Source organism: Prinia subflava, chromosome 5 (genome assembly GCF_021018805.1).
Source record: "Prinia subflava isolate CZ2003 ecotype Zambia chromosome 5, Cam_Psub_1.2, whole genome shotgun sequence".
NCBI lineage: Eukaryota > Metazoa > Chordata > Aves > Passeriformes > Cisticolidae > Prinia > Prinia subflava.
In genome coordinates, this window is record NC_086251.1 from 50,915,461 (window position 1) to 50,928,778 (window position 13,318).

Genomic DNA, 13,318 nt, shown 5'->3' on the forward strand with positions numbered 1-13,318 from the left:
GTAAATTCTTTAGCCAATATCTATTATTCTTTGGTAAATTCTCAGGTGAATCAGATCAACAAGATAGAAATTGATAACTAGGATTCCTTTAGTGAAACCATGACAACCCTAATGGAAGTTTGTTTGTAAATACATTGACCAAATTGGTGAGTAGTATATTGGGCTGTAGAACCATTTTTGAACTACCTGTGTGTGGATTTTATCTCCTCAAGAAAGATTTTATTTCAGGAAAATCATTCAATGGTTCTTATAAACAGGCTCATGAATTTAAGTAAAGTTAATGTCGTTATGAACCCTGGCTATTACAAAAGTATTGTCATCCAGTGCGTGCATTCAGCACTCCTGAAGTATCCAGCATTCTTTTCTATTACTTAAAGCCCTTATGTGGAGTGAGACATACACAGTACAATCACCTTGTATCTGTACAAAGAACTCCAAAAATTACATAACTACTCTCTTACTATGCCACAACCCTTGCCTCTTCAAAGTTACTGGGTTTGCTTTCTAAAAGTAGTGATTTCATTATGATTTAGGTCATTCTCTGTACCATGTTGCTACCTAGGCAGAACCCTTCCAACAAAAGTAAAAATCAAAATCTTCCAGAATTTTATTTTCAATCTGTAGACAGACAACTATGCAAGAAGACCAAGTAATTCTAGATTTTAAATAAAGGACAATCGAGATTTCAATTCACAAAACTTGGAAGTAGGAGGTCACTTGAGAAAAGGCAAGAAAGGTCACCTAAGATGTATATTATGCTTTGCTGTTGGAGGCTGGTCAGGAATTTAAGGGACTGATGTGATTGGCCTCAATCCCACTATCTGAGATAGAGAGATAAAGGGATCACAGAAATGTAGCTGCCATCTACTGCTGGTTTTCCCTGCCAGGCCAGGAAAGTGTGATAGCAGAACAAACCAAAATTGTTCTTTTTAACATGACAAGTTCCCTAAAATCAGGATATGCAACAGTGTGCCTAAGGGGAAAGAAAAGAAGAGGAATGCCTAGTCTGACAGAGAATGTTTTCTGAGAATAATGCCTTCCATCCATTAACACCATTAACTGCCTATTTGTCTTCCTATCTCTTTCCCTAGTCTCTCCAGCAGACCAGATAGGCTTACACCAAGGTAACCCTTTCCTTTCCTGTTCCCTAGAAAGCCTGTTCTGTAGAAGTTCCTGGGTTCTTGTTATTCAACCCAGACATAATTCCTACATATCTGCATGACGGGAAGGGCTTTTTCACTTTATAAAGGGTGAAGGGGAGTGTGGGTTTATTATGCAAGTGCTGAACCCTTATTTCTGTGTTTCAGATATCACTTGATACAGCAATAGTAATATTCAAATTATTTTGTGGCATTGAGGCACTTCTGACTTACTAGTGCTCTATGATATTTTGCCTATCTTTTTGGCAGTTACTGTAATGAAATTCTTTACTAGTTTAAAAAAAAAAGTTGAAGTTGTACTTATGATGTGCTTTTCTCAGATTTGCATCAATTAAAAAAAATCTTGCCAAGGTTCTTCTGGAAAAAGTACCCTGATAAGACTTTTGTTTTTAAAAAATCTCACTAAAGATTGTGCTGATAATAATTATGCACTGATTAATTGGATTAATTTCCTGGATGATCAAAGCATGATAGGTACTTAATAATAAAGCTACAGAATGATGGCTCTCAACAGCCAAATTATGTAGTACACTTTTTTAAATCTGGCCCATCTGGCATAGAGAAGGAAATGAGGCCAGAACAGAACAGATAGCTCAAGTATTCTGTATCATAGAGATTCTCTGATCCAGAAGCTGGGACAAGGCTTCATAAGACAGATGGGAGAAGATATCAGAGAAGAGAAAGTAGAGATTTTGGAGCAGCCTCTTCTACAGTGGGCATGCTTACCAGTTGTAATTGCTCCTTCTCAAGATTCTCAGGGAAGGCACAATTTGGAAACAGAAGTATTCGGAACTTACAGTATCTCACTCCCATGAAATATGTCCATATCCATCACTGGCAATAAATATCCAGTCTGTATGACAAAGCATAGTACCACTGTAAGTCCAATATTGCTTATTAGTCTTTGATACCATGATTTTGGCATCTTGAACATTTCCAGGAACCAAAAGGTTGGTGAGAGTGGGAAAGGCAGCCTGGGTGACTGGATCAGTCTACAGAGCCACAGCTGGATTTTTAAACATCAAACAGCTTCTTGTCTGACAAGCATATCTGCTAGGGAAAAAAAAAAAAAAAAGAAAAAAAAAAAAAAGAGTTTTGTTTGTTTGTTCATTTACTGGAATACTCCTGCCAATTGGCTTTGCATCACCATCAAATCTCTGATGGTATATTGCCAGCCAGGAATCCTGTCAGAATTGCTGTAACAAGGCAAAATATTCACACCAATATGAAAGTTCCACATTTCTCCTTTCTGTTTTTAGAAGCCATCCTTGAAGCCGGATCCTGTGCACTCTCCCAGACATTGCCATAGTCAGTGCTCTTGTCAAGCCAAAGTATCCCAGGGACAGATGTGATCCATAGCCTGCTTGGGACACTGAAGTGTGCTGCATGGTGAGAACCAGGAGGTGTCTTTGATAGACACTCTGGACTTACAAAGAAGCTGAACCTGTCTGTGCTAGCAGAGAGTTATCATCCATTACTTTGACTTCAGGCTAGGAAAAGGTACTTCAATAAGCAGATTGGACAGTTGGGGTTAGCAGCAGAGCCATGTGGGAAAGCATCATGTCAGACAGCAAAGAGCTACAGTGTGACTTCTTTGGAAGAGAAATTAATTCATGTTTCTGCAAGAGTGAAAATTCCCCAGAAATGTTGACAATGACATCCTTACAAAGGATAGGGTCTTATAAATGCAGATCTTTTAACAGTGATGCAAGCTGGTTTGTACTGGTATGAACTGCCCATACAGACAAATCTTGATGTCACAAAATGTGTGTGTAAAAAGCAAGATGGGAGGGAAACCATCGCATTGCAAGATGCAACTTAATTTTAAAAGAAAACAAATCTGTTTGAACATTTTTTCCTGGTCTGTCAAGGAGTTTCAAACCCTAAAGGTATTTCAGCCTGTTCCCTTTCTCCTTAGGTACAATCATTAATCTCTCTCACTACTTTTTTTTCAAAGATGCAACCTACTTACCTACCACATAAAATGCAGAAACTTATATTATCATTGTTCAGCTTTAGAGATTTACATTAGAATCAGTGAACCTTATTTTAGCACAATATATATGGTGAACAGTACAGAGAGACAAGACTGGGTTTATTCCCCAGATACGTCATTTATTTCTTTCCTCAAAGAAAAATTCAATATCCTGAGATCAGATGCATATTGAAGCTTTGGTGGAAGGAAAAAAAAAAAAAAAAAAGACTTAGGTTGGATTAACATGTTCAAATTGGACACTCACTATCTGTATTTTCTGCAGAACTGGCTCTGTACATATTGCTTACTGTATACCATGTACAAGAATGGCTTTAACATTTTCCTTGAAAAGATACATGGCCTGAACTTATTTATCAAGCAAATAACTTATGAATTTCTTGTATTTCTTTTCTTGTCAAAGCTTTGTTGCTGTATTATTTAATGCATTTACTGACTATGAACTTCAGAGATTCAGGTCATGAATCAGATATAAATATTACCAGAAGTTCTGTATATGTCAAATTCCCTCAATAAACAGTTTAGAAAACTGTTAGATATCACAGTTATTCTTTTTATTCTTTTTAATCAATAGTGTCTAAAGATTGTTATAATAATTTCATTTCAAGGAGATCAGGGAGGAGATTTTAAATGGCCAAAATGGCATTTCTAACTAGTCTTTTTTTTTCTGCCAACCATTACCAAAATATGGACTTATTTAATTTTTCACTCTGGTCAAAATGTAGAAATGGAAAAAGTAATATTTTAGTAGTCATGAAGCAGAAACACTATTATACTTTTTAGTCAGTTCTACATCCATGTGTTCAAGTCCCATCAACGTGTGCATGCCCCTGGCATCCATTCCCTCTTCCTGTCCCATTGGTTTGGTTACAGATTACGCTTGCTCCACCAATTTCCTTCTAAAGCACTTACACAGCTGCCATACAAGGCACTCAGACCTTTTGTGGGGTCTGACCCAACGTGATTACTCTGTGGCACAGAATCTCTATGCCTTAACCAAGCATGAAACCCAGACTCAGGTCTGCTTTTCGTAATGACATGGTCACCTCATACCTGGTGCACTTCTCAAACTGAAGATTCATCTACTGACCTGATTTAATGTAGGATATTTGCGGGTTAAAAGGAGGTGGGGTTTTTTGGTGGGTTTTTTGTTGGTTTGGTTGTTGTTGTTGTTCTTTTCTCTTTTCTTTTCTTTTCTTTTCTTTTCTTTTCTTTTCTTTTCTTTTCTTTTCTTTTCTTTTCTTTTCTTTTCTTTTCTTTTCTTTTCTTTTCTTTTCTTTTCTTTTCTTTTCTTTTCTTTTCTTTTCTTTTCTTTTCTTTTCTTTTCTTTTCTTTTTTCTTTTTTTGTCTTATGTATAATATCCTTTGCAAAATTAGAAACAATTCAGTGGTGCTACTCTAAAAACATTTCTAATCATAGGAGTAGCATTAGAGTACATATTATTGGAATTAACATGGGAGTCCAGTCCTCTGTCCATGGCCAAGACCTCAATCTACTCTGCTAAGGTTCTAAAACAAAGATGTTCCTCTTGTCAAGTTATCTACAATATTACTTAGAGATAGCAGAAAACCAGATGATGTGTAAATCTGACTAGAGATTGTGAAGATAACACACCAGTATGTGGACAGTGCAATATGGAGCAGTCTCAGTGACTTAACCACTGCTGAGTTTTTTGTAGAAGGGGGGGAGGTCAATCAGAGACAGAGATGATGGGAAGCAGGTCACCTACCCAGAGGTATAGCAGTGAGGTCTGCACCACACAAGGAGACATAAAAATGCAACTTGAAATTCTGACTTTAACCTTCAAAAAAATTGCTTCTTATACACTAGCTGGCCCAGGAGTGACCCCAGGGTGCATTCAGACACAAAGGCTTTCACAGGGTGCCACGGCAGGGATGTTATGTTTAGGTGTAAACTCTGCTTTGCGGGGTCCGGGCAAATGGATCCTGTGGGCAGCAGCAGCTTGAAGGCCACACACCTTAAGCAGAACATAATCTTAAATGACTTCTCCTCTTTCCCCTTTTCTGTTTTTCTTACAGTGTTGAAAGATGCTTCTTATCCGGGGGAACATGCGTGTAAAGAGATGCATGCTGGAACTGAAACTGCAGGTGTTTTATAGAGGGCACCGTCTCGGTCGTGTTGGCGCTAGTTACAGCTTCACCCCTTTGCTGAGTGGTTTTATTTATAAATTATCCTGGAGGGGACAGAGCAGAGAATATCAGCACATATGGTATGTCAAGTCCCCTACTGCTTGGAGACCCCTGAAATGCTTAGGTACAACAGGGCATGCTTAGGGCTCTGAAAATCGTGCCTTTTGTCATTTGAGCCAGGCCCTTAACATTATTTTAATGGAGATGTTTTGAATTTAATTATGCATCTGTTGTATAATACACTTACAATAAATACCTCTAGTTATTGCTCCTTAAAACCCCTTTCTTTGCAATATTGACTGCTCTAATTTACTTTTATGCAAACAGCCTAGTCAGATTTAATAAAATGTCTTAGTAGCATGTTTAATGACATCATTCCCCCTAGGGACAGTTGGGAAAATGACCTTCCATTTTACGAAAGAAGAGGATTAATTTTTATTGTCTGCCCCAGTTAATGCGTGTTTAGACATAAAGGCCCGATCAATATGACAGAGAGTATAGTGATTTTACTCACAGTAGTTTCTAAATGGACATTTCTTACTAATCCATTTTTATAAATCACTTTAAAGGCTTTATTGATCTTTAATTGGGAGTTACACCTAATCACTCGAGAGCAACGCATGGCTAGTTTGGAACATTTTAACCCTTTCCACACAATCCTTTAAAACTCATATCAGGAGAACTTTTGCCCTCTCCTCTTCAATAAACATTATGCATCATCCTTAACTCCCAAACAGATCTTGCTCGGACCACCACATATCAGATGAATACTAGGTATACTAGGGAAATACAAATACCAGGGAACAGGTTATACAGAAACCTCAAAGAGACAGTATTGCATGTGTGTATTAAAAAATATACCCATGTAGAACCAGGGGAAAAGACTTTTTTTTTTTTTTACTTTTAAAATACAAATGCTCAAAGCAAATATTTACAGTAGAAAATGGTAAGTCACACTATATGACAGGCTTCTTTACCGTCTCTGTATTCACAAAGCACATAACCATAATTGTTTATTATTCCTTTCTTCTATTAAAGATCAAGTCATGCTGTAAAAGTGAACAAATGTAGAGATATCTGAACAAACGTCCGGGTAGAAAATTAGAAAAGCCAAAGCCCACCTAGAACTTGATCTTGATTCGGCTGTAGAAGACAACAAAAAGTGTTTCTACAAATGTGCCAGAAAAGAAAGGACGCCAAGGAGGATCACCATCCTCTGTTGGATGTAGTGAGAAACAAAGCAGCAACAAATGAGGAAAAGGTGCAGGGACTTAATGCCTTCTTTGCCTTAGTCTTTCATAACAAGACCAGTAGTCATCAAGGTGACCAGCCCCCTAAACTGGAAGATAGAGACAGGGAGCAGAATGAAGTCACTTTAATCCAGTGACCTGCTATACAACTTAGACCTTCACAAGTCCCTGGGGACAGATGGGATTTACCCAAGAGTACTGAGGGAGCTGGTGGAAGAGCTGGCCAAGCTACTTCCCATCATTTATCATCGGTCCTGGTCAACTGCGGAGGTTTCAGGTGACTGAAATCTGGCAAATGTCATGCACCCTCTGTAAAGGAGGGTCAGAAGGAGGATTAGGGAAACTATAGGCCTGTCAGCCTGACTCAGTTCTGGGGAAGGTCATGGAGCAGACCATCTTGAGTGCCCTCATGCAACATGTACAGCACAACCAGGGGACCGGCCCCAGCCAGCACGGGTTTAGGAAAGACAGGTCTTGCTTAACCAAACTGATTTCCTTCCACACCTAATTGATCCACTTAATGGATGAGAGAAAGGCTGTGGATGTTGTCTACTTGGGCTTTGGTAAAGAGTTTGATACCATTTCCCACATGATTCTTCTGGAGAAAGTGGTTTTCCATGGTGTGGATGAGTGTACTGTACACTTGGAAAATCTGGCTGGATGGCTGGGCTCAGAGAGTGGTGGTGGATGGAATTAAATCTGGCTGGTGTCTGGCCATGCGTGGTATCTCTAGGGGCTCATTACTGGAGCCACTCCTATTTAACATCCTCATTGATGACCTGGATGAGGAGATAGAGGGCATCCTCAGTCATTTTGCAGATGACACCAAATTGGCTGGGACTGCTGATCTGCTGGAGGGCAGGAGGCTCTGCAGAGGGATCTGGACAGGCTGGATTGGTGGGACAAGGCCATGGTGTGAGGTTAAACAAGGTCAAGTGCCAGGTCTTGCCCTTAGGTCACAACAAACCCTGCAGTGCTACAGGCTGGGGACAGAGTGGCCAGAAAGTGGCCCAGTGGAAAAGGACCTGGGAATGCTGGTGACAGTGGCTGAACATGACCCAGGGTGTGCCCAGGTATCCAAGAAGGTCAATGCCATCCTGGCCTGGATCAGCAATGGTGTGGCAGCAGGACCAGAGCAGGGACTGTCCCTCTGTACTCGGCTCTAGTGAGGCTACACCTCAAATCCTGTGTTCATTTCTGGGCCTGGAATACAAGAAGGACATTGAGGGGCTGGAGCAGGTCCAGAGAAGGGCAGTGGAGCTGGGGAAGGGTCTGGAGCACAAGTCCTGTGAGGAGTGGCTGAGGGAACTGGGAGTGTTTATTCTGGAAAAACGTTATTGCTCTCTACAACTACCTGAAAGGAGACTGTGGTGAGATGGGTGTCACTCTTCTCCCAAGCGACAGGACAAGGGGAAGTGGCCTCAAGCTGTGCCAGAGGAGGTTCACATTGGACATTAGGAAAAATTTCTTCATGGAAAGTATGTTAAGCATTGGAATGGGCTGTGCAGGGAAGTGGTGGATTCACCATCCCTTGAAGTGTTAATAAAACATGCAGACATGGCACTTGAGGCCACGGTTTAGAGGTGGACAAGGTCGTGCTGCTCGGTTGACAGTTGAATTTCATGATCTTTTCCAACCTTAGTAATTCTACAGTTCTATGATTGAGGAGGAATTTTTGGAGAAAGTTTGGTGAAATTTAGAAACTAACTGGTGGTCTTGAAAGTTTGTATTTTTCATGTAGTCCTAAGACTCAGAATGGTAACTGTTATTTTGAGTAACATTAGTCACTTCTGTAGGGTGATGCCTGCATGTCTGCGTGTGGCTGTACAGAGGTAGCACATGTATACGTGTAATCTATTTTACAATGTCCCAAACATACCTCAGTATATGCTGAATAAATTAAATTGACTTGAGACATTCATTGGTTTTTAAAGTTGTATTTTTAGATCCTTTCAAAAGTTATGAAAGTTTATTCCTGTCTCACCAAAACATTCTTTTGAACTGAACAGTACCTCATGATTTACACAAATATACTACTGTAATTATATGATAATATTTATACTCAGAGCAGAAAAATACCTCAATGTATTTTTATCATCTAGCATTTTGTGAATGATTTTTGAAAGAACCCTTGCAGTTCTGGAGAAAACAACACTGGATTGGAACTTAAATTATGACTGATGGAGTTACACAAATGGAAAACATTATCATAAAATGTTAAACTTCCATGGTTAGTGCATTCATATAGATTTCTTGATAATGGCTGAATTAATTTTAAAAATATTTAAGAAAATGTCCTCCTTGACTGAGACTCTCCAAGCCAAGAAAACCCACAAACACAGTACTTTGCAATCACAGTGTTTACATTAGTATCACATCAGTAATAGGAGCCTTTCTCTAGGACACTAGAATACAATCTTGAGAGTTAGTAAGAGGAGAATTTGGAAACAAGTATTGAAGTCTGCTGGATAAATTTAATCTGCATAATTGCTAGAGTTTCTGAGTTTCCACTATGATCTCCTGTAGACTTTTCTGATCATCAAGGATCACTATGTGAGAACAAAGACTACCACAACTCTCTTGCCTAGGGCTTTTGCCTGTAACTGGAACAACCTGGAACTACATTGTTCCCTTAACAAGTTCAAAGACCTTTCAGCTGAAAGGCTAATGGATACATCTGTGGAAAACCCAGTAATGGTAAAGATGGCTTTTAATATTTCAAAACTGCCCCTAAACAAATTGTCTACAATGCTCTGCTACTATTTCAGATTAGGTGTAGCCGTTTCACAGTTCAAAAGTATATAGTGGCAGAAATTTCTAGAAGCAAGAAAAAGTATATTCCTTTTTCTTTTTTTTTTTTTTCTCATTTCTAAATTTACATTGTTTTTCCTTTCTTTAAAAAAAATGGGTTGGGAAAAAAGAGGGAGGTGATGCAGGTGTAACTCTAAAAACCTGCTGGAGAGATTCTACCTTGCAGCATCACATGTGCCCCTTTTAGCCCAGGAAAAACAACCACATGCTAGATCACACTTGTAAAGCTGCAGCTGAAAGAGGAAAAGACACATCACCAGTTGAAAACAGGATTAGTCTATATAATTGCTTTTAGCTATGATGCTGATCATCAATTAGAATAGATCTTTTTGAAAATACTTGCTAAGCTTATTTCAGAGGTAAAGACTTCTGAGTATTTTTGGTGTGTTAAATGGAAGAGCTTGAAATATGTCTGATCTCATACAAGAAGCAGCAATACTTTATGTCTAACTATAAGAATAATTTCACTCTTTTGCAGAAGACAAGTCCAAATCTGTGCACTTAAGGCTGGCAAAAGGCAAGTAGAGTTTAGGATAGATGTGATCTGCAAATATTACTATCATTAACTATGTATACAAGGGTGGGGATTTCCTACTAGAAAGTGAATAAATTCTGGCCTGCTTTAGAAACTGCTTCAGAATAACCCTGGAGGCCTAGTGGTCCACCTCCCTTGTGAGCAACCAGCTATTTTGTGGAAAGGGACTAATCTAATTGATCACTTACTCAAGACCAAGAGTCTTTAGGGTTTTACTTTCAGCACAGAGATGGCTTTACATCTATGGAAAGTGTGGTCACCACTTAGCTAAAATTAGTTTCTACTACAGAGGAGGAGTCTGCAGTGAGGGAAGACGGAGATGAAGATCTCAACTCTGATACTTAAAGTGTGGGTCACATAGTCCATGCAAGAGGAGAGAATGGAATGGAACTGCTTGTCCAAAACTAACCAAATCTAAGCACTTGGAAAGTGGATATAAACATGACTGCTAAATGAACTGAAGTTTCCCAGTATATCAGAATCAGCTAGCATTTGCTTTTTGTGCTATGAGATGACTATTAATATGACTAGTGACTAGCAAGCTGGTTTTGCTTTCCCTGGACTCTGACCTGTTCAGGAATATGATCCTGCAAGGTTTTTTCATTAGTATAATAACACCATGGGAGGAATAACAGCTTTGCAATACAACCATGAAATAATGAAATCTAAAGTAGAAATGCATGTGACAGCACCTTTCATGTCTGAAGAAAGATAAGGCTGCACCCAGGTTGTATTCCCCTTTAGTTTATGTAACTATGGAATTTGTCTTAAACTCTTAAAATGTGACAAAAAAGTGACATCATCACTATTATGAATGGGTGTTATGCTTATTTGTTCAGTTTCAGTTTCCTGTTACCTTTAGTTTCTGATTGCATCTTCCTCTGGAAATCAAGCAAATTTGGTTGGCTAGGGGTTTATTTTCCCCCACAGTTTACACATAGATCTGACTTACTCCTCAACAAGAATGAGTAACTCAAAAGACCTGGCTAAAATTTGTTTATAAAACAAAGCAAAATGTAACAGCTGGTGTAAAATATGGAGCAGGATACAATAAGAGAGAAAGAGAAAGTGAGAAAAAGAAAGAAAGAAAGAAAGAAAGAAGAAAGAAGAAAGAAAGAAAGAAAGAAAAGGAAAGAAAGAAGAAGAAAGAAAGAAAGGAAAGAAAGAAAGAAAGAAAGAAAGAGAAAGAAGGAAAGAAAGAAAGAAAGAAAGAAAGAAAGAAAGAAAGAAGAAAGAAAGAAAGAAAGAAAGAAAGAAAGAAAGAAAGAGAGAAAGAAAGGAGAGAAAGAAAGAAAGAGAGAGAGAAAGAAAGAGAGAGAGAGAGAAAGAAAGAAAGAAAGAGAGAGAGAAAGAAAGAAAAAAATTGTATATGTGCACACACAGAGTGGTTTTCATACTGGTGAGCAAATACAAGAAGAAGTATTTTGATCAGAAATTGTCATTCTGTGAGATTCAGAAAGCACAGTTATGTCATAAGTAACAATCTATAATTAACTCATTCAAGTATCTGTGAAGGACATGGCTGAGCCAAGGACAGGAACAGCTATTCCACCCACATGTTCAAATAAAAGCAAACAAAAGTTCTTGCTGTCTGTCACCCTACTCAGAAGCTTCACAGAAGCTGGTTGATGTGGGGTTATTATTCTGGATGTTATTTCTTGCTAGAAAGACTCTGTGAAAAACCTTTGTTTCCCTGCACAGAAACCATTGTATTTTAAAGGAAATACACAAGTTTAATAACTGGACAGCAAAATTGACATTAAAATTAACAAAAATCAAAATTTCTTTAAAAAATCTTAATTTTGAATAGCTTTAAATGTATGAGAGAAGTGAAACACTTTGGCAGTTCTACTTTTTATCTCCTGACATGGCAGTGAAAAGAGAACAGCAGAGTTGGTTGGCAACCATCCTATTATTAACCACTTCAGCAGTAGCACAGATCTCAGTATTGCTTTATGCCCTTTGTTAGAATACATGTCTTAGAACATGGTCAGGAGATGGGAAGAAATGACAATGAGACAGCTTTGAAAAATATGCACATTATACAGGTGTATTAAATGGATACAATGAAACATTAATCATGCTTTCCGTCTCCTGCTGGTTTTTAATCATCACAAATTTATGAGGCTCTTTGTAGAGTTTCACGATTTTGACCAAAATATTTTATTTTCTCTAAATGCTTCTCTCTGAAACATTCCCAAAGTTAATTTTTATTAAAATAAAAAGTTATTGTTTCAAGATTAATAACTTTATTCTTTTATTATATGTACAGAGGTAGATCCTAATTGGCCATTAAATTCAAATAAATCGTTGCAGATTTACACTGATATGACTGAAAGAAAAATTTGGCTCATGGTTCCCAGTTATTACTCCCACAGCTTCACTGACTTACAGTAGGGTTGTAAATGAGAACATAATTTAGCCCAAGTTATGCAGTTTTGGATACTAATACCCCAAGGATAAATTTTTATTTGAGGGAAGTTTATTCTAAGTCACTCTCACTAGTCCATGATGTGATATATGTGATGTGGGAAAGGAGAGGGAGAAAGGAGAAAAGAAGGAAAAAAGGAAAGAAAGAAAAGAAGAGGGAAACCAAACAAGCAAACAAGAAAGAAGAAGGTAAGGTGCAAAAGAGAAAGAAGTGGAGAGAGCAAAGGAAAAGGAAGGAAGGAAGGAAGGAAGGAAGGAAGGAAGGAAGGAAGGAAGGAAGGAAGGAAGGAAGGAAGGAAGGAAGGAAGGAAGGAAGGAAGGAAGGAAGGAAGGAAGGAAGGAAGGAAGGAAGGAAGGAAGGAAGGAAGGAAGGAAGGAAGGAAGGAAGGAAGGAAGGAAGGAAGGAAGGAAGGAAGGAAGGAAGGAAGGAGAAGGAAGGAAGGAAGGAAGGAAGGAAGGAAGGAAGGAAGGAAGGAAGGAAGGAAGGAAGGAAGGAAGGAAGGAAGGAAGGAAGGAAGGAAGGAAGGAAGGAAGGAAGGAAGGAAGGAAGGAAGGAAGGAAGGAAGGAAGGAAGGAAGGAAGGAAGGAAGGAAGGAGGGAGGGAGGGAGGGAGGGGAGGGAGGGGAGGGAGGGAGGGAGGGGAGGGAGGGAGGAAGGAAGGTGCTCACAAAGATCTCTAATATTATTAGTTAAAAGAACAATTTGACTGTAAACTTTAATTCGTCTACTAAATATCAAGCCCTACTGGATATACCAGCAGTTTCCCTGGCCCTCCTTGCTATTAAGATATGCTTATCTGCAGTAAAAATTAGAAGGTCTGTAATAATACCCTTCCAAAAACACTTGAGATGAAAATTTTGGGTTGAAATTTACTGAGAACTCTATTACTGTAGTAACAAGTTATATAAAAGGCATATGTTAGCAGTGAAGCTTTTCATTTAGACCAGCTTATTTCTGACATTATATGTATTGTACCTTTTTTCAGAAG